This window comes from Diachasma alloeum, unplaced genomic scaffold, assembly GCF_001412515.2.
Source record: "Diachasma alloeum isolate Michigan unplaced genomic scaffold, Dall2.0 Dall_scaffold_00181, whole genome shotgun sequence".
NCBI lineage: Eukaryota > Metazoa > Arthropoda > Insecta > Hymenoptera > Braconidae > Diachasma > Diachasma alloeum.
In genome coordinates this window covers 1,474,170-1,498,686 of record NW_021680347.1, presented here as the reverse complement: position 1 = coordinate 1,498,686, position 24,517 = coordinate 1,474,170, and positions in this window count along the sequence as shown.

Genomic DNA, 24,517 nt, shown 5'->3' with positions numbered 1-24,517 from the left:
ATATACGGGGCAAAACGGTTCGAGTCCAAAATTTTTCTCACTTTTTTATATATCCCTTCATATATCAAAAGTCATCCAATGGCTGTTGAGGCCGAGTCGAGACTCAAATTTCACCGCGGTCTCCCTTTAAAAAATTTTTTTCTGAATGTTGTTTAAAACTTCAGAAATTCCTCGATTATTGTGGAAAACTCAAATTTTATTCAAATTTCCAGATCACCCAAGAATTTTATTCAATTTTTTAGCAATTCCGGGAATTTCTTCAGAGTTTCTAGAAACTCCGTGAATTCACTTAAATCTTCCAGAAACTCCCTGATTTTTCTCGAAATTTCTAGAATCTTCTTGCATTTCCTTGAATTTTCTAGAAACTCCTTAAATTTTCTCGAAATTTCTAAAAACTCCTTGCATTCCCTAAAATTTTCTAAGAATCCCTGAATTTCCTCGAAATTTGTAGAAGCTTCTCAATTCCCTCGGAATTTTTAGAAACTCCTAGAATTCCAACGAAATTTCTAGAAACTCTTTGAATTTCCTCGAATTTTCTAGAAATTTCTTGATTCCCTCGAAATTTCTCAAAACTCCTTGAATTCCCTCGAAATTTCTAGAAACTCCAGGCATTTTCTTGAATTTTCTAAAAATTTCTTGAACATTTTAGAATTTTCTAGAAACTCCTTGAATTCTCTCGAAATTTCTAGAAACTCCCTGAAGTCCCTTGAATTTTCTAGAAAAATCTAGACCTGTAAGCTCAATTTCACAAAACGACTCCTCATAACGAAAACACAGACGTATCCTCATCAAAATTTCGCCCTTATGTGTAAATCATGCCAAATCTGTGCGGAAAGTACGCATAGATGTGCAGATAATCCGCATAAAAATTGTATATTTCATGCATAGTTATGCGGATAATCCGCATAACTAGGCATGATTCACGCACTATTTATGCGTGATTTGCACATAAGAGAGTGACTTCGGCTTATGTGTGAATCCCGCATAACTATGCAGATTATCCGCATAAGTGTGCAGATAATCTGCACAGCGTTTTCTGTGTGTTGATTTACAAAAATTACGCTTGTGAAGTTACTATAATGTTATGTGCCGGATACAAAAAAAAATCGTATCGTTCACCAAAACTGCCTCAACTATTTTCTTATTGTAAATCGAACTTCAGATTTTTCTCTCAGTGTAAGGACGCATAAGTAAACGTACCATACGGTCGTACCATAATTTACAGTGATTTTGAGCGTTATTTATGCTTCAACTTCAAGCGTAAAATACACTTCAGAAAATGTAAAAAACGACTTCTTAAACGTAATTTAAATTTAGGTTTTTCTGTATGCAGAGTTCTGAAATTCAGAGATTTTTCCTGGAAACTAGAAAGTTTTTTTCTGTATATACAAAAAAAATCATTTTGATAAATCAAAATGGTTGGAGATGAATTGATGTCATTTTAGTGGAATAAATACATCGAGAAAATGAAATGTTCAATCCATGTCTCACAATACCGAATAATCGTATGATGGAATCGATTTGGAAATACACTTTAATTGGTATGAACACACAAGGTTAATCTGAATGGTGGTCACAACATTTGGACAGAATATTATAAATACAAAAAATGAAGAATAAAATTAATATCCTATCCATAATTATATCCGATAGATATTTTTCCCATAAACTCGGAGTGACTATTGACTAGGAATCAAACGTTCAACCCACTAGTCAAAACATCGAATGATCGTATGATACAATACCGGTTGTAAAATAAAAATAAACCACCGTTGAGATGCATTAATAATGTTTGAAGAGGGTGGTGAACACAGGGGTGGGTGACACTCAGTATACACAGACCTGGGGTGCGTGACTAATTATTACATCAATGAGAGACTCTTCGGTAGAACAGGCATGACGGGGCTTCTGGTATTCGTGATTCGTACACACGTGGGTCCAGATGTTTCTCTCTCAATTCTTGTGTCAACAAAAACGCCTCGTCAGCCATCCAGCCCCTCCCCCCCCCCCCCCCCCCCNCCCCCCCCTCTACGGCATTCCCTCGACACCCCTTAATGCTGTGGAGAGTAGACCTTTGGCCCTCCAAAAAAGTCTGACGACAATAATTTCTCGTTTTCTCACATTTACATTCTTGAGAAGCAAATATTAATTCAACATTCATGAAGTAATTTTGCCGGTTTGACAAATTTGTGAGATTGGTAGTTGTAATTGATGTTATTGAGAAGACAGCGAACTCTCATTATACATCAATTAAGGTATATCCCTAAAAAACACATTTGTCTTAAGTTTGTCCCCATGTTTTTCATAGATAATGTTTATAATAGTCCTCAGCTATTGAAAAAAATTCTAACTACACTTTTTGAAATTTTTTGAAATTTCATGGAAGATATTATAGTAAATCTCATAAGAGTAGCATTGTATCGGATTTAAGGAAAAGTTGGTTATAAAATTTCGAGTTTTAAGTACAATTCACGGACATTCATGAATTTTCAGTGAGGGTGAGATGGAAATTTCACATCTTGATTGAATTTTCTGTGGAACATGAATATTCAGAACCAAAATGACTATTCAAAATGAATATTCGGAACCAAATGACAGAATTTTCCTGATTTCTATGAATTTTCACAAAATAACTGAACTGAAAAATCAAATATTTTATTGATTTCCAGATCATTTGAACAGAAAATCAATGGAATATTTGATTTTTCAATGACAAGATTTCCGGAAATTTCAGTGGAACTCGAACACGATCAAAATTTCCAGAATTTGGTACCGAAAATTCAGACGAAAATTTTTAACAGTGTAGACTAATAGTTAAGTCGCCGGATTATTCGAGGCGAAGTTGGGGTAATATTTTAAATTAGCAAAATCGATCTTTCAGCGATGATTGTGTTAAGGTTTGGTAGGTAGATCACAATTAGTGGTAAAAATCATCCTGAAGAGTGTTGTATTTCAATCGCTCATATCGTATTCATGTAATCAAGTAATATTTAATTGGACCTGGCCAATGACTGGCAGCCAATGCTGGGCCGAGATCTGCATCCAGACCTAGCTCCATGTTATCATCCATGCTTTCAACCAAGTCTGGTGCGGCCCCATCAGCTGAAGAACGGGCCCCGAAGTTCGGCAGCCCGGCCGCCGTACTTGGACCAAGCACGGCCCCTTCGTTTTTTCCTACACAATAAAAAATCCGGTGTGGACTTCTTGAGACACCATTTGGTGTTGAATTAACACCAAATTTTTTACAGTGTACCTGGGTAGACGTCAAATTGATAAACAAAATGCGTCCATCCGCTCTTCGCACAAACCAGTTAGTTTTTGTACATGAACCATATCTTGTAATTTTCTTCAAGATCTAGATCTTGTAATTTTCTTCTTCAGATTCATCATGCCCCTAGTTACAGTAACAAATATAAAAATGTATAAATTATCTACTACTCTACTCATTCCTGATACTAGGTAACTCTTAAACTCTTCCCTGCTATCGAGCTATATCGTAAAGACAGAAATAATCAATAATAATACTGCCTTCGATCTGGACTTTAATAAAAATTGATTCAATTTTTTCTCTGAGAATTGATATAAAACAATGAAAAATACGCAAGCTTGGAGTCCCTTCATTGCCAATTAAAACGACTAATTGCAGTACCAACAATTTTCTACTAATACACCCTCTCGTTTTTTATCGTCAGCACAATGATAATAATGGTCGGAGCTTAAAAAAAATAAAACTTCTTTCATTGAACATTCCTTGCGACGTTCAATTGGCGCACGTGCTGGATTTACCGCCCCCTTTATTACACAGAATTGATCGTTTTTTTTCACATTTCCACCCACTAGGTGCCCCGTAACCTCATTACCGATAGCATCTATCTGCACTTTGGCACTCCACCCCTGGAATCCCTGAATTCCTCAATCATCCGTGTTCAGACTATCAGCTGGTAGAAAATACTCTCATCTCCGCTGTTCTCTTTTTTAATAACGATTCACACGTGAGCAATTTGCTTTTCACGACACGGAAAATCTCACCTGGGTCGACGTCGCAATGGGAATAATATAGCTCATTTCCTCAGACGGAGGGAAATAAAAAAATGAAAGGAGAGCATTCGATCCAACAGAAAACTGACATTAAATTGAGGATGATATAAAAATTTCCCTGATGATAAAAGAGCCTTGGAGTTGCAATTTCAATAGCCTGTCATTGAGGAATAATTAATTACGACCAAATTCAATGGCCTCGTATAAAAATCCACCGCTGTACGCTCTAGGTAATGAATAAATTCCCTGTAATTCCCTCAACTTCCAGACTCAAAGATAAAAACGCTAAAATTATTCACAATAATGCAATTCTTTAACAATGCTCCCTCATCATCATCTCCATTACGTAACAAAAAAAAACTTGATGCACTCAGCATTTCCTCTGGATCAACAATGAAGAAAGCTTGCATAACAAATAGAATCCGAGTGAATGTTACAAAAGTTCATGAACAAAGACTTCTGAAAGAAACCCGCTGAATTCAGAAGTGGATGACTGAAAGAACAAAAATAAAGTAAAAAACGGAGATGAAACTGAATGGAGTTATGACAATCTCCCGAGTAGAAATTTCGTCAGGCAGACCTTTTGGCAGAGAAGGCCCTGCTCCGGTATCGATACGGTATACCTGATTACAGCATGCCAGATCAGGGCCTGACGAGGACCATTGCATGTTCACCGTACCAATAAATTCCAAACTTTGAGCAGGCATGCCTGATCATGCCCCAGTCAGGGCCTTTTCAGCGTACCGTGATAGAGAAAAATTAAAGTTACATCAGACATGTCTGATAAGGGAAATTCCGGGGTCTTTTTCAGCCTATTTTGATTGAACACGAGTGCTTGTTGAGTATACCGGATACGACCAACTCGATCCGGCCATGATCAGGACCAGGTAAGGTATGCCGGGAATCCTTAACTTCGAAAATTCTATAAGTTCAATACGGCGAACCTGATCCGGCAATGCTCAGGTCCGGATAAGGCATGCCGTACGGGACTTAGAAAAATTTTCATTAAACGAAGAGTCGGGGTGGAAATGGTAAAGGGGGGTGGATCGGAGGGGAGGGGGGATGATGATCAGGAAAATTATACTAATTGATATTATTTTAGATTTAGTTCAATACAACAATTTTATTGGGAGTATTATTGATATACTCAAAACAAACGATCATTTTTAAGAATGATACGGTGGTCGAGTGGATAGGGTACAGAACTACTCCTGATAATGTTAATATAACCATTGAACAAATAGACCACTATATAGATGATATGACGAACAGTATTAATACAGCAATTCAAATACACGTACCAAAACAAAAAAAATAATGGTAATATAAGTAAATATTCTCATCGTTATATTAAAAAATTAACCAAGCAAAAATCTCAATTACTCACTGCATACCACAGTATTATTAAAAATAGAAATATTAATTGTAATAACCAGGCAAACGTCCAGGTTCTAAAAATACTGATTAAACATTTAAAATCCCTTTTAGAAAGGGCCTTTTCGAACGCAATCCAAACACATTGGCAAAACATCTATAAAAAAATTAATCACAGATAGCGAAAAATTTATGCCAACAATTAACAGACTGTTCAGGCCTAGACAGAAAACCGAAATAAAAAATCTATTAATTGACGAACATAATGAAGAATTAATGAGGATATCCCCGTGCAAATTAGAAGAACTACCATAAACTAACAATTATTACATAATATCAGATAAATCAGATATTACCAACACCATTGGTGCTCATTATCAATTAATTAATTCGCCAAGATACTTGAACAACGGAACGCGATTGAAAGAGTTTATCGATAATAAAATAAAGGAGTTCAAAAATGAACTAATTAGAGACAGTAATACAAATGCCAGTATTACAACATTTAGCGACAACAATAAAGCAACCTGGGATAATTTTGAGTGTGAATCTACACCTAATTATTTCACAAATCCAATGACATTAACTAAAATCATTAAACATTTACCAAATAAAATTTCAAGTGGCATTGACCACATCCCACCCATTATCATTAAACAAATCCCCCATAGTATGATATCAAATTTCGCTATGATAATAAATAATGCTTTAAACATAAATTATTTCCCTAGCCCACGGAAGATAGCATTAGTTATTCCACTTTTAAAGAAAAACAAAGATAAAACAAAACCAGTTAGCTAACGACCTAATAACCTAACCACTATATTTAGTAAAATATATGAAATTGTCATCAACAATTCTGTAACGTTTTATACAAAAGTTAATAATGTCATCCCCGAGAATCAATATAGTTTCAGGAATAGACATTCAACCCTTCATGCAGTTAACAAATTTCTATCAGATGTTAACGGTACCTTAGCACAAAATAAATTAATCGGCGCTGTTTTGCTCGACCTGGAAAAAGCCTTTGATTCCGTGTGGACTGATGGTTTAATATATAATATATATATTATTAAAAAATAAATTCCCGACACATCTAGTCAAAACCATCTATAATATGATTAAAGAAAAAACATTTTACGTTATCGAAAACAAAACCATGTCTAGCATCAAATTCAATATTAAAGAAGGACTACAACAAAGAACCGTCAACTTACCCATACTTTTTTCTATATTTACATCACACATGATTAATTCTTTTGAACTAAACTCCGGTAACAACACATACTCCCTAGCGTTTGCTGACGACAGGATAATTTATATTGTAGATAACAAAATGGAAAATATCCAAGATAAACTGGAAAACCTTGTTAATAAAGCAAATGATATGTACGCCACCTAGAACTTAAGACTTAACCCAGAAAAAAGCGAAACAATCATTATCCAGAAACCATATGATGTCATTCCCTATAATAAAATGAAAAAAATTGAAGAATTTTCGATTCAGACTCATAACCCAGATACACAAATGCGGGTTGATATCCCCAATAATAAAATTGTCAAGTATCTTCGCGTATATATCGATCATTTAGCTAGATGCTCAATTCACATCGATAATCTAATTAATAATGCAAGAAATCGATATAAGGCGCTTGGATATCTCTTCCACAACCGATTTATCAATAAAAAAAGCCAAAATAATTTGCTACCTGCTACTCATTAGACCACTCTTGACATATGGTATACCCATACTGAATCAAAATATTCGAAAGACCATGCCTTACAACAATCCGTAAATTATATCGCTCAACACATACAGATTATCGCCACAGAGTGAGCAATGAAGTTCTGTATGAAGCAGCGGATATCCAACGAATCGATAACCACATCATACAAATCTCTAGAAATTACTTTAATAAAATGATAACGATTGACAATGACAATAAAAAATCTAGCAATATTTGATGATAACGCAGCTATCCACGTAGGTAGCGTTGGATACCCAAAGCCTCAACACTTTATATTTTATGATAAAAAAGGCTATATTCAAGACGCTAATGACATCCCAGGCGACACCATCAAAGAAAGATATCGAAGACTTCTCACAATTAACTAACAAATTCTGGTGGCTGAAAGAAGACAATACTGTTATTCAAGGACTAAATACACGATTTTCAATTATGAAGATAAATAAATAAAATTTACGTCCACCAAAAATGGTTCAATTATCCCTTTGGAAAGATACTGTATGATCAAGGATCAACTAAAAAATAATAATAATAATGTATTTACTTTGTAAAACTAATTTTATTGTTCGCATAAGCTACCAGCCAAGGCCTTCATGATATTTGAAGTGGATTTTTTTCTGTCAAAAATAATCTTCCTTTTCTTTTAAATTTTTTACCACTATCATTCCCAATACTGTACTTCAAGATTAGTAGCATACAGTATTGTAATTACAATATGGTGACATACACACAAATATGATACAATGTAGATCCGCCTGTGTCCAGCAATTGGCCATATGTATCACTAACTTCCTTTTGGAAAAATCTGTACACAGACTTTTTTAAAACGTTATTTTTTTTCTTTTGTAAATATTGTATATACTGTTACAAACAATAAAAACAATTATTAAAAAAAAAAAGGTACAGAACTACTACGGGGAGGGTCCCCAGTTCAAGTCCCGCTCTGGGTGATTTTTTTTTCTTTTTTTTTCTCGATCCGCCTATTTTGGGACTTTATTTCTTTATTTATTATTCATTTTTGGCCCAATTTAATAATTCAGTTAGCAATTTATTAATTTGTAGCAAAGTCTATCCCTGGTAAGGGCGAAACCAGGCCGCCTATCACGACCCTTATCAGGTTTAGAAATCAGGTCCTGATCATGCTTGGCGTTACATTTCCTATCAGGCTCTGATGTGGTAACCGTAACAGGGCTAGCTCTTTTCAGAAAAAGACTTTTCTACGGCAGAGTGGACCAGGGCCTGACCAGCCAAGTACTAAAACTTCTACTCGGGCTGGCCGTCCGTTCGCCGTGAGATATTTCCTCTACCAGTAACTGTCCATTCACCGAGTAAAACTCCCAAACCTCAACTGATACTCAATTCAATTCAATTCCTTTGGTTGGCTATATTCCCGTACTTGATGGAGGGCGAGTGCTACTGCTCCTCTAAATAACTTTTTATGCAATCTGTTCAATACTTCGACAAACTCGAAATTGGAACAAAATTTCCGCTTTTGCTTCTGAATGGAAGCTTTGTAATCGTTCAAATTTAAGTTTCCAATTTTTTGTGTTAGGATAACTAAATAGGGTCTAAAAAGTCCGAATATCCAATTATTATATGGTGTCTGTATGTATGTGTGTATGTATGCATGTGGTCGTTTTCCGTAATTTTTTTCGCGAAACTTTCTCATACACAGAGAAATATCGTCATAATATCACAAAACTAATTTCTTGCGCCAAATATCTCATCTCTTGAGGATAAATTTCTTAGGATAAGAATTCCGGATAATGTGTCAGATAATGTCAGATTTCAGTGAAGTGTTCATGACTTGAACATGAACATTTCATGATAAAGTGAGAATTTCTTGACACAAAAATCGGTTTTTTCATGTCAGAAGATGGGAAAATGACTAAAAATATTAAATGCTTCGATTCAGTGAATCGTGAATAAGAGACTTTCATATTGAATGAATAGAGAGTTTATGCAGAGGAAAACCTCCAGATATTGAAAAAATATAACCGTCGCTTCCACTCAGTCGCATTGAGTTGGAAGGGAAACAATATCTTCTTTTTCTTTTGTCAAACTATTCTTGCCTTTTAAAGAATATTATCCACTGATCTCTATACTAACTGGATAGACTATCCTGTAAGACACTGGTGGCCCAAGTTGGACGTCCACCCAGCGCCTCCGTTGTATGGCCTAGGAACTAAGCGCGCCGTTAGCGCGCTTGCGCGACCGTAGTCGCATAGTGGGGAGTGGGTAATGTAGGTCACATTACCCACTCCCCACTATGTAAAGTTGGAAAATTAAGTGGTTACTTTTCTGATGTTGTATTATACCAAATCAAGATTTGAAGGGAGGATTTTCATTGTCGTCAATTGAAATGATAATTGGGACGATTGCCAGGTGGAATAAACACAGAAAGTGGAAAAGCCATTCATCTTCCGACAAATTCTTACATGAATATAAATCCTCTTTTTAAAATAGATATTGTGTGGTGCAATGAGGTGACATTATCGTTACAGGAGAGGGTGAAACAAAAAGATAATAGAAGCTCGATTTTGATCAGGTTTAAGTGAAATAGCATGGGTGGAATGATAAGGACAATTAGATGCAGATCTAATTGACATATAATAAAACAAAATAGAAAAAATCGAATTGAAATAACTCTTTCTGCTATAGAAAATAACACGTGGTATTTATTAAAATTATTTTTCATAATTTCAAGGACTAGTACAATACAACAAAGACATTATTCAACAGACTGTGCGAGTTATATCACTGCCAGTTTTATTATTTTATCACCATTAGTGAACTTCTCATATCTCCAAATTATTGCCTTGCATTGTCGAATGCGATTCATATTTACTATTTCTTTTTATTATGATTGGAGCCTATGTTTCATATAAATTACCTCCTGCAATATCTAATTATAGTTGCATTATACATTTCACTGATACAAAATCAGAAACTTATGGAAAGACAATTCTTTCGATTTGGTGGATCTTTTTTTGCAGTATTCACACCGAACCATTTTTATAAAAGTTTACAGAATGGAAGGAATGAATTATTTTGTAACCTCACTGACAATTGAACCCTTCCGAAAGACATTCGTCGACAGGTAATGCCCAGTTATTCGCTGTTGATTGACAATCACCGAAATGACAGATATTTGGGGGTTATGGGACCGGAAAAATGACAGTCAGAGAACCATCCCCACTACTTAGCATTCTAGTCGCGCAAGCGCATTGAGGCATCCTGTAGTTCCGAGGCCATACAAGGGAGGCGCTGGCGAACTATTCAAGGCCCTCAGTTTCCAGCGTACTCGGCCCGTAAGGATAGTCTATCCAGTTAGTATAGAGATCAGTGATATTATCTCCTTTCGAAAAAAGACATCATCATCATTTTTTCATTCAGTAACTTCCTCCTTAGACCGAAGAGCACCGATTTCTTGTCTGAAACCTACCATAAATTGATCAAATATGTATGCGATGTTTTTCGCTCAAAAAATGATTTTTGTGCAATCATGTCGATTTTTCTCTTATTGTAAGAGATTAATTAAATTCCTAATTTCAAGAACGAATGTAACGTTTATTCTCAGCAATCTATTCTATCGTACTTGACTTCAGATTATTTCCATCCTAAACTTGAATATCTTGTATATTAAAAAAATATTTTTGTAAATTATAATATAAGTATGAGAAAATTTTATATATTCATTTTTAGAGAAAAATATTTTCATTTTATTCCTCTTCACTTTTAATGAATAATTTAAATGGCAATATTCCTCCATTTTCATTCCGTGGAACATCATGCTCTTAACAATGAAAATAATGATAAAGAAAATCAAACAAGATCGAATGAAGCGGAATTCAATGCTAAATGAATGCATGATACAATCCTTTAATAGTACATTAGAGTACAAGGGCACAAATTTCGTTTTCATCGAATGTGTAGTTTACAGGCCGAGCCGAAGGCGAGGTCTGTACACACATTCGTTGAAAACGAAATTTATTACCGAGTGCTCTATAATATTTTATGTCAAGTCGTGTAGAAGTCGAGTTTAGAGCAGGCTGCGCGAAGCGCAGAGTGCGCTAAACTCGACTTATTGCACGGCGCGACATAAATTATAATAGAATGTAAAGACAATATCACATAACCTTTCCATTCTTCTCTGCATCCTATTAAAACTTTCATTATTTCCAAAAATTAATCACTCTTAAGAACAATGTGAATAATGAATGAATATTAATCATCTGTGATGATGACTTAGCTTAACTTGAGCCCTTTCTCTAGTCTATGAAATTTTTCATAAATATAGACTTTAATAAGCTCTATTCATTGACATCAATTAAAATTTAAATTTTCATACAGTTTAAAAAAAATGATATTTTTCCAGACATCGATTTTTCAGGGCTTTAAAAGTACATTTGAATGCCGTCTTAATCAAGTTGAAAGATGGTGAGAACAGCATCATTGCTTATCACGTTACACAATACCGTCATGAGCTTTTTATATCAAAATCTCTCTCTATTAAACTATTAATTCATATTGGTACCTTAACTTGAAATATTTATCTTTAAATCGCAAAATTAATATCGATGAATGAAAACAATCAAAGTTCAAATATTAATTATCTACAGTATTAGAAAACAAAAACTTTTCACTTTCAACAATACACTTTTTCCCAATCGGCTGGTCGATTCAACTGAACCAAATTCCATTTGAGAGCCCGCTGGCGCTATCTAAGACTACTATTAATTATCAGAGTGCCAATACCAGATATAAAGAAGAGTAAGGTGGCTGGGCGTACGTACCGCCCTGACTTCACCTATATAACTCTAGAATGGAACAACTATAGGTGTATAAAGCTTCATATGCCACCTAAATCTACACTGTTACAAAAAAAAGATGAAATTTCATGGACAGTTGACTACTAATTTTCAAGACAATGACAATGAATGCGATTTAGGTGAAAAAAAAATCATGAAATTTCAGGTTTCACTGAAAATTCAGTAAAGTTCCAGAATTTTAAGCAGCGTCAAGACGAAAATCCCTTAATTTATTTGAATTTCCATAAGTAATACCACAAGAGTTTCAAAATTATCAGGTATTTCCCGATACGTTTGTATGCAGGGAACCTTGAGGGAAATACCTGATTAATTTTGAAGCTCGAGTGGTATTCGAAGGGGAATTTTTCCATCCAAATTTCGGCCAAGAGGATTGCACTATGAGACAAATTCCATCTGTCAATTCCAACGAAGGGTTCAATCGACCGGTAAATCTTTTGTTTTTCATAGACATGAAGGCAACGTTAAAAATTACCAGTTGAATTATCAAAAAATTATCACTTGTAATACCACAAAAGCATCAAAATTATCGGGTATTTTCCGATAGGTTCGTTGTAAACAAACGAAGGAGTCAAGTCTTTTCATGTTAAAAAATCACGAGTGCGAAGCACGAGTGATTTTTCCTGAAAAACTTGACGACTTCGTTTGTATGCAGGGAACCTTGAGGAAAATGCCCGATTAATTTTGAATCTCGTATGGTATTCAGGGGATTATTTTTCCAATCCAAATGTCGGGTAATATAATTGGACCATGAGACGAAACTCACAATTGAGAAACGAAAATTGTATAATTAATACAACGACACAATTGAATTCAATCTGTCAGTTTGACGAGGGGTTAATTCGACTGCATGATGTTTTGTTTTTCATATAGCAACTACCAGAGAAAATTATCAAAAAATTATCAGTTGACAACCCTGTAGCTTGTACCACGTGATGTCGAATGGGCCAATTATATTGCCCGACATTTGGGTTGGAAAAATAATCAGTTAAATTTCGTGTGGACTATATAAAAAACAGTCAAACAGGGCAATCCTATTGGCTGAAATTTGGATGGAAAAAATGTCCAATCTAATATGACTATTCAGTGCCAAATTAGATAAAATTTTCAGTGAAATTTGAAATTTCAAGATTTTTTACTTCCGAATGGAAGCCTTGTGATCTGTCATTTTTACGATTCTCTAATTTTGCTTGGAAATGATGTAGAATGTCATGGAACGTGAAGATATGATGTTTTCAGAAAATGTGTGTATGTATGTCCGTATGTGTGTGCAGATTTTTCGGAAATTTGTTATACATCTCAACAAAAAGACAACTAAAGTTGCACCTATAAATCTGATATTTTGTCACATAATTGATATCATGTGGGAGCAGCCTGGGCGCAGTTTCAGCTCAATCAGTCAAGTAGTTTTTGAGATACAGCAAATTCTCAAAAATCGTTTTTCCTCAATATCTCAAAAACCACGTGACCTAATTAAATTTTTTTGACGTCAAAGTATTCCTTGTAATAAGATCTGTCGAATCAAGTCATAATATCCCCACGAAACTAGGGACAGTGTGATGATAATTAGCATTTTTCATTTTTGTGATCAAATTGGTATATACACGATAACTCTCGAAAAAATTGAGATAGGATATTGAATTCAGTGAGATTGTAGCTCTTATGATATTACAGGATGAGTTCGTGAGTAGGCGAAATCGAAGAAGTGGTTTAGAAAATATTCAACTTTTTATGAAAAACTGTTTGGCTCAGTATCTCCTCAAATACTACAAAACAACAAAAATTTTTTAGGAGATTTTGTAGTATCTCTTAAAATACTACAAAATCTCCTGAAAAATAGTTTTTTTTTCAAAATACTCATCTTGTTGCCACCTATCGAGATCAATCATAATATGAATGCCCGTCCATACAAAGTTTCCGAGATATTCACGTTTTTCAATTTTTTTCATCTCAGTGAATTTGACGTGCCGTAATTTGCGTAAAAGTTGGAATGAACCCCTTAAAATTTCGGCTACTAATCAGTATTATCGGGTCTCACTTCTGTACAAAATTTTGCGTTGGTCGATTCAGTACATCATGGCATAAAGCCATTTATCTAAAAATCGTTTTTTCTAAAAAATATTGATTTTTGAGTCTGGATGATTAAAAATGTCATTCAACATTAAATTATGCTCCTTTCCATTTTATATCCTATTTTAAAAATATTAGTCGATTTCTTAATAAATGGATGTTTATTAAAGATTTTGTGGCTAAAAAGATAATAAAATGAAATACAAAAAGGTGTGACGCATCCGCGGAATAGGATTAAAGATAAAAGAATAATAGTTTTTGCAATGCTAATTAATCTTAACTACCCTTTATGATTGATACTATTGAAGAAAACATTCCAAAAATGTGAGTATATTAAAAAATTAATAAATGAAAAAAAAATAGAGAATAAAAATGAGATATTCAGTAGTTTATTAAAGATAATATCCATCAGATAAAGTCGGAAAGTTGAATGGGAATTGCCAATTCTCGTTTTTGAAATTGGAATTGCTACGGATCCATTCGGAAGCTTATTACCAATGGAATTGGTAGAAAAAAAGACTAATAACACCTGAAGAAACAATCACATGGCTTCTGCCGAATAGAAGTTCTATCTTGCTTGTTTTCCCCTTAAATCGCATTGAGTGTCACTGTACTGAAAATTGCAGAATATATTTACCGGAATTTTCAGGTTTTCTATTCACGCTCAAGGAAAAATGCAACTGAAATTTACAGTTCTCTGATTTCGCTGCGAAATTCTGAATTTTCAATGACGAAATTTCTTGGAATTTTAGTGGTAATTAAATTCGATAAAAATTTCCAAAAAATGTACCAGAAATTTCAAACAAAAATTTTTAACAGTATATGAAGATCTATTGTAGCGGCCACTTGATCAAAACTGAAACATCATCATTCTACCCGACTGGGAATCGAAATCGAAACTTCTCGCATGTGAGGCAACCCTCCTACTCACTACACCAGGCTTTGGGTTAAAGAAAAGGAAGAAAACAGAAACAAAGAAAGGATAGATATTAGGAGTGGATATTTCGGATGGAATGATAGATGTCCTACAAGAGAACAGACAAGCGACTGCTCGGCTTGACGACTCCCAGCGACCTCAAACTCGACTGATATTCTGTATGGGTAGGAAAAAGGAGTAATAGTTTAAGGTTATATGGCCTTTCAATTTGCAGAAAGGAGGAAGTGAGTGGGAAGATGATCCCTGGAGCGAGTCCTGAATAACTTTTTCATTGGCTACTGTGGGACACTGAAGTCCATGGTACAGAGAGTTTTGTAGCCATGGTCTGTATCTAGTTTTCCGGAAATATACATAGAAAACCGAACGGAGATGGTGCAGAATCGAACGAAAAGAGCAAGCTGGGGGGCAAGGGCAAGCGAAGAAACATTGACAAATCGAGATTTATGACGCTGCTAAAAGAAACTCAAGTAATGCCCGGGGCTCTTCAAGTGCTCCAGAAAAATAGGAGATACAAATAGACAATGCTACGTACTCTAGGACCTCTCAAAGATTTTACTATCCTTCATTTCATTTTACTTCACTTTTTATTGTTACTCTTCCTTTAAGTAGATTTACCTAGTGAGTTGATATACATGTTCTTCTCATCTCCTGACGTTATATATAGTATCCGTCAAGTGCAATTTACGAGGTATAAAAAATGTTATTCACTACAAAATAGCCGGGATGAATCTCCTTTACTGCAGTAGAGAAGAAAACAGTTTTATATGTTGCTGCGGTTCTGCATTAAACTCATAAAATATATATTGTTGCTCATATAATACGCACAAAGAATGGAATATTATGCAGAATTAGAGGAAGGGGGGATTCTGGAGTACGTTGGATTATCGTGAAACGTAAATACGGTCATTAAATTTTGAAGAATAACACAATTTTATAGGCGGGGAAAAAATGGAATTTTTCTTTATAAAAAAATTCATGCAGAGAAGAATTAACGTGTCGTATAGGGAAAAGTAGATTCAATCTCCCAACAACGGAAACAAACTCAGCGCTGGCACGATAATAATTGATCACCAGTCCGGCAAAAATTCTCGTAAATATAGTACAGGTGGACTCTCCTTTATTCTCCCACGAGATCGGCCGCGTGTTCCTACAATTCTACTTCCACCACTTGACCCATACTTTTTCCACCAAATTTATTGTTTGTAATACGGCAACGTAAACAAGGGTGTTCAAATCGAACGAATGAATTTTTTCAATAAAAATTCCTACTTTTATATCAGGGGTTAATTCAGAGAAAAAGAGTAGTAATTCCTCTTTTCACAATAAATTCCGTACGATAAGATCGTTTGAACCCAGTTTAAGGTACTCGCACGGTCATTTTTTTGTTATTCTTCTCTCGATGCAGGTGTTAAAGTTTTGATATTAAAGCGAGGGTGTGTATTAAGGAAAGGTATTACGGTGCTTAGAGGGAGGGGGCTGTTTGTTGGAATCAGCACTAAGCTGAACTATTTATTTATTTTTTTTGTTTGAATAACGTTGGTAATGTCGTTAATGGCTTGTCAATTAAGTAGAATGTGGAATTTGTATTTATCTTTGCAGGTAACTTCCGCAAGGGTTCTTCAGAGAAATGAAGAAAGATTTTACTCAAGAGTATCTCAATTGCTTTCAATAAAAGTTGCAGAGAATTGTGTGCCGCCCACGCAGTCAAACTCGTTTACTCACATGTGATAAAAAGAGAATAGACGAATGCTGTAATTTTATTGCACAGCGTGCGAGGGCATGAATTCTTTCTACGAACACCCCCACAATAAAAACATAGCAGTAACTTCATTGTATAAGTTACAATATATATGACTTTCTTTTAAAACGTAATGTAGTAATATTTGCTGATAATAGTTAAAAGGTGAAATTTGACTTCAACGTCACAACATGCAATCACTCGCGCACTTCTCGTTAAATTTTTTTGGTGTCAATTACAATTCCGGAGCGATAATCAATTTTTTTTTTATATTTCTTTACTAGTTACTGCAACAAATGTACATTTGTATATATTACTTACTATTCTAGTTTAAGCTCTTCTCTGATACTATGTATTTATTCATTTATCATATTTCTTTCCTACTACCATTACGGTTTTATAGACTCCCCATTCGTCTGCCTTGCCTCTCCCACTTCTCTCTTCTGATTTATCTGCATTACCATGGGCCGTCTTACTCATAACAACTGCACCCCATTCGGGCTAGGACTGCATGGAAAACCATGGAAAACCCCAGTCGTACAGCCCGCCGATTGCAGGGTCCTACTGTACCCATCCGTCCCACTGATTAGATGGGAACCGTAGTTCTCCACGCTCGCGCCTAGCGGTAGCAGTTCCACCCGAGTAGGTGGGGCTAAGCGGTCAGCGATAATTAGTATATTTCGTCACTAGGCCGAAAAAAACTTTTCTGGCGAATATGAGTTGTCGAAAGCGTCTTTATGAGAGTGAAGGAGAGTGCACGAAAAAAAATACCAGAAAAATTACTGCGCTGGCACGGTAATTTTTCCGGGTTCGTCCAAACCCATTTTACCGTGCAAGCACAGTAATTTTTCAGGTATTATTTTCTCCATGTGGATTCAATGCCAGACGTGCGACGGATGGGCTCTAATTGATGAGGACGCAGGCCTTGTGCAATTCACCTGTGAACAGTGCGAATAATCACTCATGCCAAATATTGTTACTAGACTATGATTATCGCTTATGATTGTTATTATTTATTGTATTTAATTTATTTTCTTGATACTATATGTCGACGTCAATCCGATCGATAGTTTGCCAGAAATCTACAAAAGACGTGAAAATTTCCTGAAACGGGGATGAACATCCTTACAGCATGAGACCTTTCTCGGGCCACGTGAATTGAGATACCTGGGAGAATTAGGCGATTGAAGAAAAATTACTTGTCTCAGTACAGTAAATATGTTTCAGATATTGGAATTTTTTTTCTTAGTGCAGTAGCAAAGTACCGAAATGAGATCAGTTGTCTTACCCTCAAAATTAACTTTTGATGCCAATTTCTAAATTCTACGGAAATAGATGAATAGTACTCTAATGATGAAGACGTTCCTAATGGGAAAGCTACCAGAATAGTTTCCAGGGAGATGTCCTTATATTTCCAGGACCATTATTGGAATTGTGTTATCTCGTTTTATCAAATCAGTTCTGTTTTGATGCCAAATTAGTTGAAATGAAACAACTCAAGTGAATCGCGTTTATCGAGTACTGCAGTGACCTGAATATTCTATATAACTTCATTTTGAACTTTTCATCTGAAGATGCAAGTTTTACGGAAGTAGAAGATGGGAGAAATAGTGCACAATAAGCAATGAATTTTCCAACAACTCGTAGGGTAGCTGGTGCATGTACCGCCAATTTAAACGGAATACTTATTTTTTCCATTCTCACACTATAAAGGGAGGGATTCTGTGAGGTGTTTACGGCAAGATATGAAAAGAGCAGACTTTTTTTTATTAACATTGAACATATATAATTATGCAGTTTAATTGCCATTTTGCTATTCCCAGTGAATTTTTAGATACACATAAAAATCGAATGCCTCCTCGGATTTTTCTCATCTTGATTTTGAGAACAAGTTGGAAACTTGGTTTTTAGTATTTCCCGAACATGTCCGACTAGTAAATTTATAGAAGGAAGTGATAAGAACATTTCTGTAGGCCATGACATTCTCCACAAATAAGTAGGTCGCGAAAATTTCGCTATCTTTGATGTCGAGATATTTATCAAAAACGGATTTGCAAATGAAATTTCTAAATTTGATTTTTTTCTTCATTACCTATTCCGTCAATATCTTTGAGAAAAAAGTCGCTCGGAAAAAAATATGAGATCTTTTAATCTTATTCGCAAACTATTTGCTTTAATCGTTTTTTTTAAGGGCAATACATGCCAAATGTTCTAATTTTTTCAAGTTTTATCCTTTGTTTGAATTCTGTGATTTAATTTTGAGAGGATTTCAGTTGAATAATAATAAATTATACTGAACTTATCTGATTTTTCAGTGACCGCCGACACACTCAAAACTTTCAACTGGCACCCGGTGAGCGGAGATTAATAAAACAGTCAATAATCATTATTGGAGATATTCTTTTGTTATTGAAAATCTCCCAATAGATGCGTAAACGTATTACGAACATATTTCGCATTCCATTCAACTATCGACCAACTGTAAACTTGAAAAACCTTAAATTCTGGGGGCAAAATATTTTGTGAACTCGGTAGAAATTCATTTGAATTTCTCTCAAATATCGTTCTGCGAAAGAAAATGGGGAATTTCTATTAAAATACTTCTTGTCATAAAATATTTGCATAATAAAGAAAAAAATTTCTTAGCCAATCATGAGAAATACGGGTGGGCGGAATTACTCGCTGAGCGACACAAGCATCAACTCCCCTACCATGAATTTTCCTCTCACTGAATACTCATCATTCCTCAATCTCCAATAACTCCACCAATCTTCGGAAAATCTAATAAAAAGTCCATCCTCATTCATTGACCATCCAACAATTACCTAAACTCAAACATTAAATAGAAAATGGATCACCATAGGAAATCACGCCCCCTCCAGCCAAGCGATATTCCCCCCTCAACCATTGATGTTTTTTTTCCTTTACAAACCAAGTAGCTGGTGTTCCCTGGAACACGTGACACGTGCAGGAAAACCTCGTCGGACAATCTCACCTCTCCTTTACAAATACCTCAAACCCCTCGTTGGAATCCCCAAGGTGAGCCATTTCACAAACGTTTCCTTCTTCGATTTTTATTCTTGAGAACTCATAAACCACCATAAAGTGGGCGAAAAAAGGAAGAGAGACCGAGCGAGGATCGCCTCTCTCAGGTTCATTTATAAAAATGAGGTGGGATATAACAGTCAAAGGAAAAATGCCCATTGAGTTCTCGTAGTAAGTGTAAAGACTGTCCAGATGGTCAAGAGAGTAGTATGGATTTCATTCACAAAAGTCTAGCACTTCACTCGGTGACATTGTCACTTGGAGGACCTGTAACCTACCTTGGTCCATACCTCACCCCTCCCTTGCCCATTCCCCCATTGCCACATCTCATTCACAGCAGTACACTAGAATTTACGGAGTCAAGGGAAAAACGTAAAATCAAATTTTCTTGGGGGTCTCGCATCTCTTGGGTCTAGATGTCCTCTCATACCTCGATACAATGGTGTAAAATGTACGACTCCTTGAGACTCTTTCACTCAGTCAGAGTCGCTTCATTGATCCTTCTCAGTTTCCCTTCTTCCTCTCGTTTTAAGCCACTCGAGATGTGTTTTTCTTTGACTCGTCGAAGGACGAGGATGGGAGGAGGTATGGGAATACTTCATTCACTGTTATAATGAAATGAATGGAGTTCACAGTGTATTTTTTAGGACGTTAGTAATACCTGTACCCAGAGGTGACCGAGAGAAATTCCTGGGGATAATGTTACAAAATGAGTTTAAATATATTTTTATTATTGTGAGGATGATTTTCATGTGTTTACGAGTGATATGCGAGGTTAGGCGGATTTTCTGCGGTTTTTTGAAGTCTCCAACGAGTGCACTTAGAGAAATGGTGTATTTAAATCGAATAAAATTTATTTGTATCAAATAAATAAAGTTATTTAAATAACACGAAATAAAGTTTTTATTTAAATTGAAAATTTTTCTCTATTTGAAGATCTGTTTATGCTAAATAAATGATATTTTTATTATTGATAAATACAAACAAATCTTCATTTGATCGAAATAAATTCTTCGTTAATAATGAATAAAGATTTTTTTTATGGTATGAAAATATCTTTATTTGAAATAAATCCATTTTTTTCTTCGAACTTGATACAAATTTAACTTTTTCTTCCATTCCCATATAGCAGATTAGGCTTTTATGGTCCCATACCACCCCTCACCCCTTATTGTGGTGTCATGGGCCGACTTCCTCCCCCATCATGTCGCATTGTACCCCAGGAGCTGAGCTCCATGTACAGACTCTCCTGGTAACCAAGGGAAACTATGGAAAACCTTGGCCGACATGGATGTCCATCGACCGAATACCATCGGAGAACGTGATACAAATTTATTTGATATTAATAATTTTTTTGTCATTCCGGCCGTGAGGCAGCCCTTCACGGACGCTCCTCGTCCGTGAATCTCTGCCTACGGTCGTCATGACAAAAAATACGGTTCGTCATACGGCCAAAAAAAACTTTTCTAGCTCATATGATTGCAGTCCTCGCCTTCGGCTCTGAAACATATTTACTGTACTGAGACAAGTAATTTTTCTTCAATCGCCTAATTCTCCTAGGTATCTCAATTCACGTGGCCCGAGAAAGGTCTCATGCTGTAAGGATGTTCTGCCCCCTTTCAGGCAATTTTCACGTTTTTTGTAGATTTCTGGCAAACTATCGATCGGGTTGACGTCGACATATAGTATCAAGAAAATAAATTAAATACAATAAATAATAACAATCATAAGCGATAATCATAGTCTAGTAACAATATTTGGCATGAATGATTATTCGCACTGCTCACAGGTGAATTGCACAAGGCCTGCGTCCTCATCAATTAGAGCCCATCCGTCGATCCGTCGCACGTCTGGCATTGAATCCACATGGAGAAAACAATACCTGAAAAATTACTGTGCTTGCACGGTAAAATGGGTTTGGACGAACCCGGAAAAATTACCGTGCCAGCGCAGTAATTTTCCTGGTATTTTTTTCCATGCACTCTCCTTCACTCTCATAAAAACGCTTTCGACAATAAATACAGGAAACATTATTTGCTTCGTCCGATTTCTTTCTAGTCTCTTTTGAGTTCACCTTACTTTTGCCTCTGCCCTGTTTTTTCCCACCTCTAAGCTTTCTGGACTAGCAGAAAGGCTTTCTGGACCAGCAGCCTAACAACATTGGTTTGACAGAAGTACACTGAGTGAAATATCTACATAATATCACAAAACTAATTGGTTGCGCCAAATATCTCATCTCTTGAGGATAAATTTCTTGGCAGACGAATTCCGGATAATGTGTCAGACAATGTCAGATTTCAGTGAAGTGTTCATGACTTGAACATGAACATTTCATGATAAAATGAGAATTTCTGGCCACAAGAAATCGATTTTTTCGTGTCAGAAGATGAGAAAATGACTACAAATACTAAAAGCTCTGATTCAGTGAATTATGAATCAGAGACTTTCATATTGAATGAATAGAGAGTTTATGCAGAGGAAAACCTCTAGATATTCAAAAACTATAACCGTTGCTTACGATCAATCGCTGAGAGTCCGAAGGAAAGCAATATCTTCTTTTTTTTCTGTCAAACTTCTCTTGTCTTTTAAGAAAAATTATGTCTTTGCGAAAAAATCATCTTATCATCCAATAACTTCCTCCTTAACCCAAACAGCACCAGGTTTCTTATCTGAAACCTATCATAAATTGATTAAATATGAATGCCATATGTTTCGCTCAAGAAATGATTTTTGTGATTTATGTCAATTTTTCTCTCAGAGCTGGATCCAGAGTTGAAAACCAGAGTTGTGACAACATTGGGATCTAGGAGTCTCCCCCGGTTGGGAAATCACCCTTAAAATCATTTGCACTATATTTCGGCACCTACTCCTGCACTCGGACCCCATTAGACAAATATGAATATTGTTGAGAAAACGTCCACATAAAATGTAAAAAGCTATTCATTTCATCTTTTATTTGCGTTTAGTCAACTATTTGTCAACTATTTATTTCATTTTTTATTTGCGTTAATCTAGACTGATATTCGTATTCAACGAATTAATATTTTGAGAAAATTATTTACTAGTCTGTGGCTGTAGTGGTCACGCGGGGAGTGTGTGGCTCCAGCGGTCATCCAAGCCTAAGCAGCGTTCAGTCTGCCCAGTACTTGGATGGGTGTCCGCTTAGGCACACCTAACCGCGTGGGACTACAGTCGCTAGGCACGAATGTAGAGAACCACTGTGCCCATTGTGTCAGTGTGACCAATGGACACAGTTGAATCCCTGCATTATCGGCTGGCTGTACGACTGGGGTTTTCCATGGTTTCCCTTGTAGTCCTAGCCCGAATGGGGTACAGTTAAGAGTAAGACGGCCCATGGTAACGCAGAAAAAATCAGAAGAGAGAAGTGGGAGAGGCAAGGCAGACGAGTGAGGAGCCTATAAAACCGTAATGGTAATAGGAAAGAAATATATATATATATATATATATATATATATATTTGTCTAATGTTTACTGTGGGGACAGTTGGAGAAAACCCTCCCAAATGGTTCGGGGACCCATTATATACTAAACAAAATTAAAATCCCCTTCAATTTTGCATAATTTGACAACATTTACCATCATTTCCATTGATTTGTATGATATGAGACTTATCATACTTTGGATGATATGGGGTCATACAATTTTTTTTAAATGACGTCTGCTATGGGGACAGCTATAAGAAAAATTTTTGCGCAAAGTATCTTTTGGGGACATCGATATATTGTTGATTTTGAGGACAATCATATAATGGTCATTTTGAAGACTCGAGGATTTCCCGTGTCACAAACATAACCGGAAGTCGATGGAATTTCCGCTTTTCTGGAGGATTTGATCAATTTATGTCCCCACTCCAGAAATTACTTTGGGCAGGACCTCGTAAACGTGACGTAGAATCACATTCTAGAGATTCTACTCCTAAATATTTGAATATTTTCGAATGAATTTCCTATGCGCATGCAATAGTATGATTTGGGAATCATTTTCTTTCATGCAATTATAAGATCGTATGATCGCATTCAACAACAGATTCATCTCTCGCGTTCCTTTTTTCAAGATCGATAAATGCTTTTATCATGAGGAACCAGACGATTATTGGATATTGAACCATATAATGGATCGTATCTTCCAATTATGTAATTATCAACATCGTATCGAAGACAGTGAGCGGAAAAGTAACCCATTGACAATACTTTTTTCGTGTAAGACCTCATATAATACATTACACACATTTAGTCACGTCCTCATAATGACCGTATTGTAAAAACTAAATGTCCCTGTATGTTTCATTTGGCCTCAAAATCTACATACTGTAAAATCCAAATGTCTCCATATATTCCGTATATCTTCATCTCCATCCATGATCAAATCATCCTCGTGTCTCCAAAAGTAATTTTGTCAACAGTGGTTGATAAATATCCATTGGAATATCAAATGAGAGGAGGAATCGAACCTCAACAATTCTCCATCAATCAATCACTACAGATTTTTTTTCCAGGTAGATCACTATGAAGCAAGGGAAATATCATGTATTTGATGAATGGAGGAAAAACACATATCTGATATAGTGAGGTCAATTATTGTGTTGCGACTTCCCCTAGAACTATAAGTTTCTATCACCGAAAAAAATTCACAATACAATAAAGGAGTCGCTGGTTTTATTTGTCATTAGAAAAATCTCATAAAAAGAGAGAACATCCTAAAATTCTGATCCCAATTG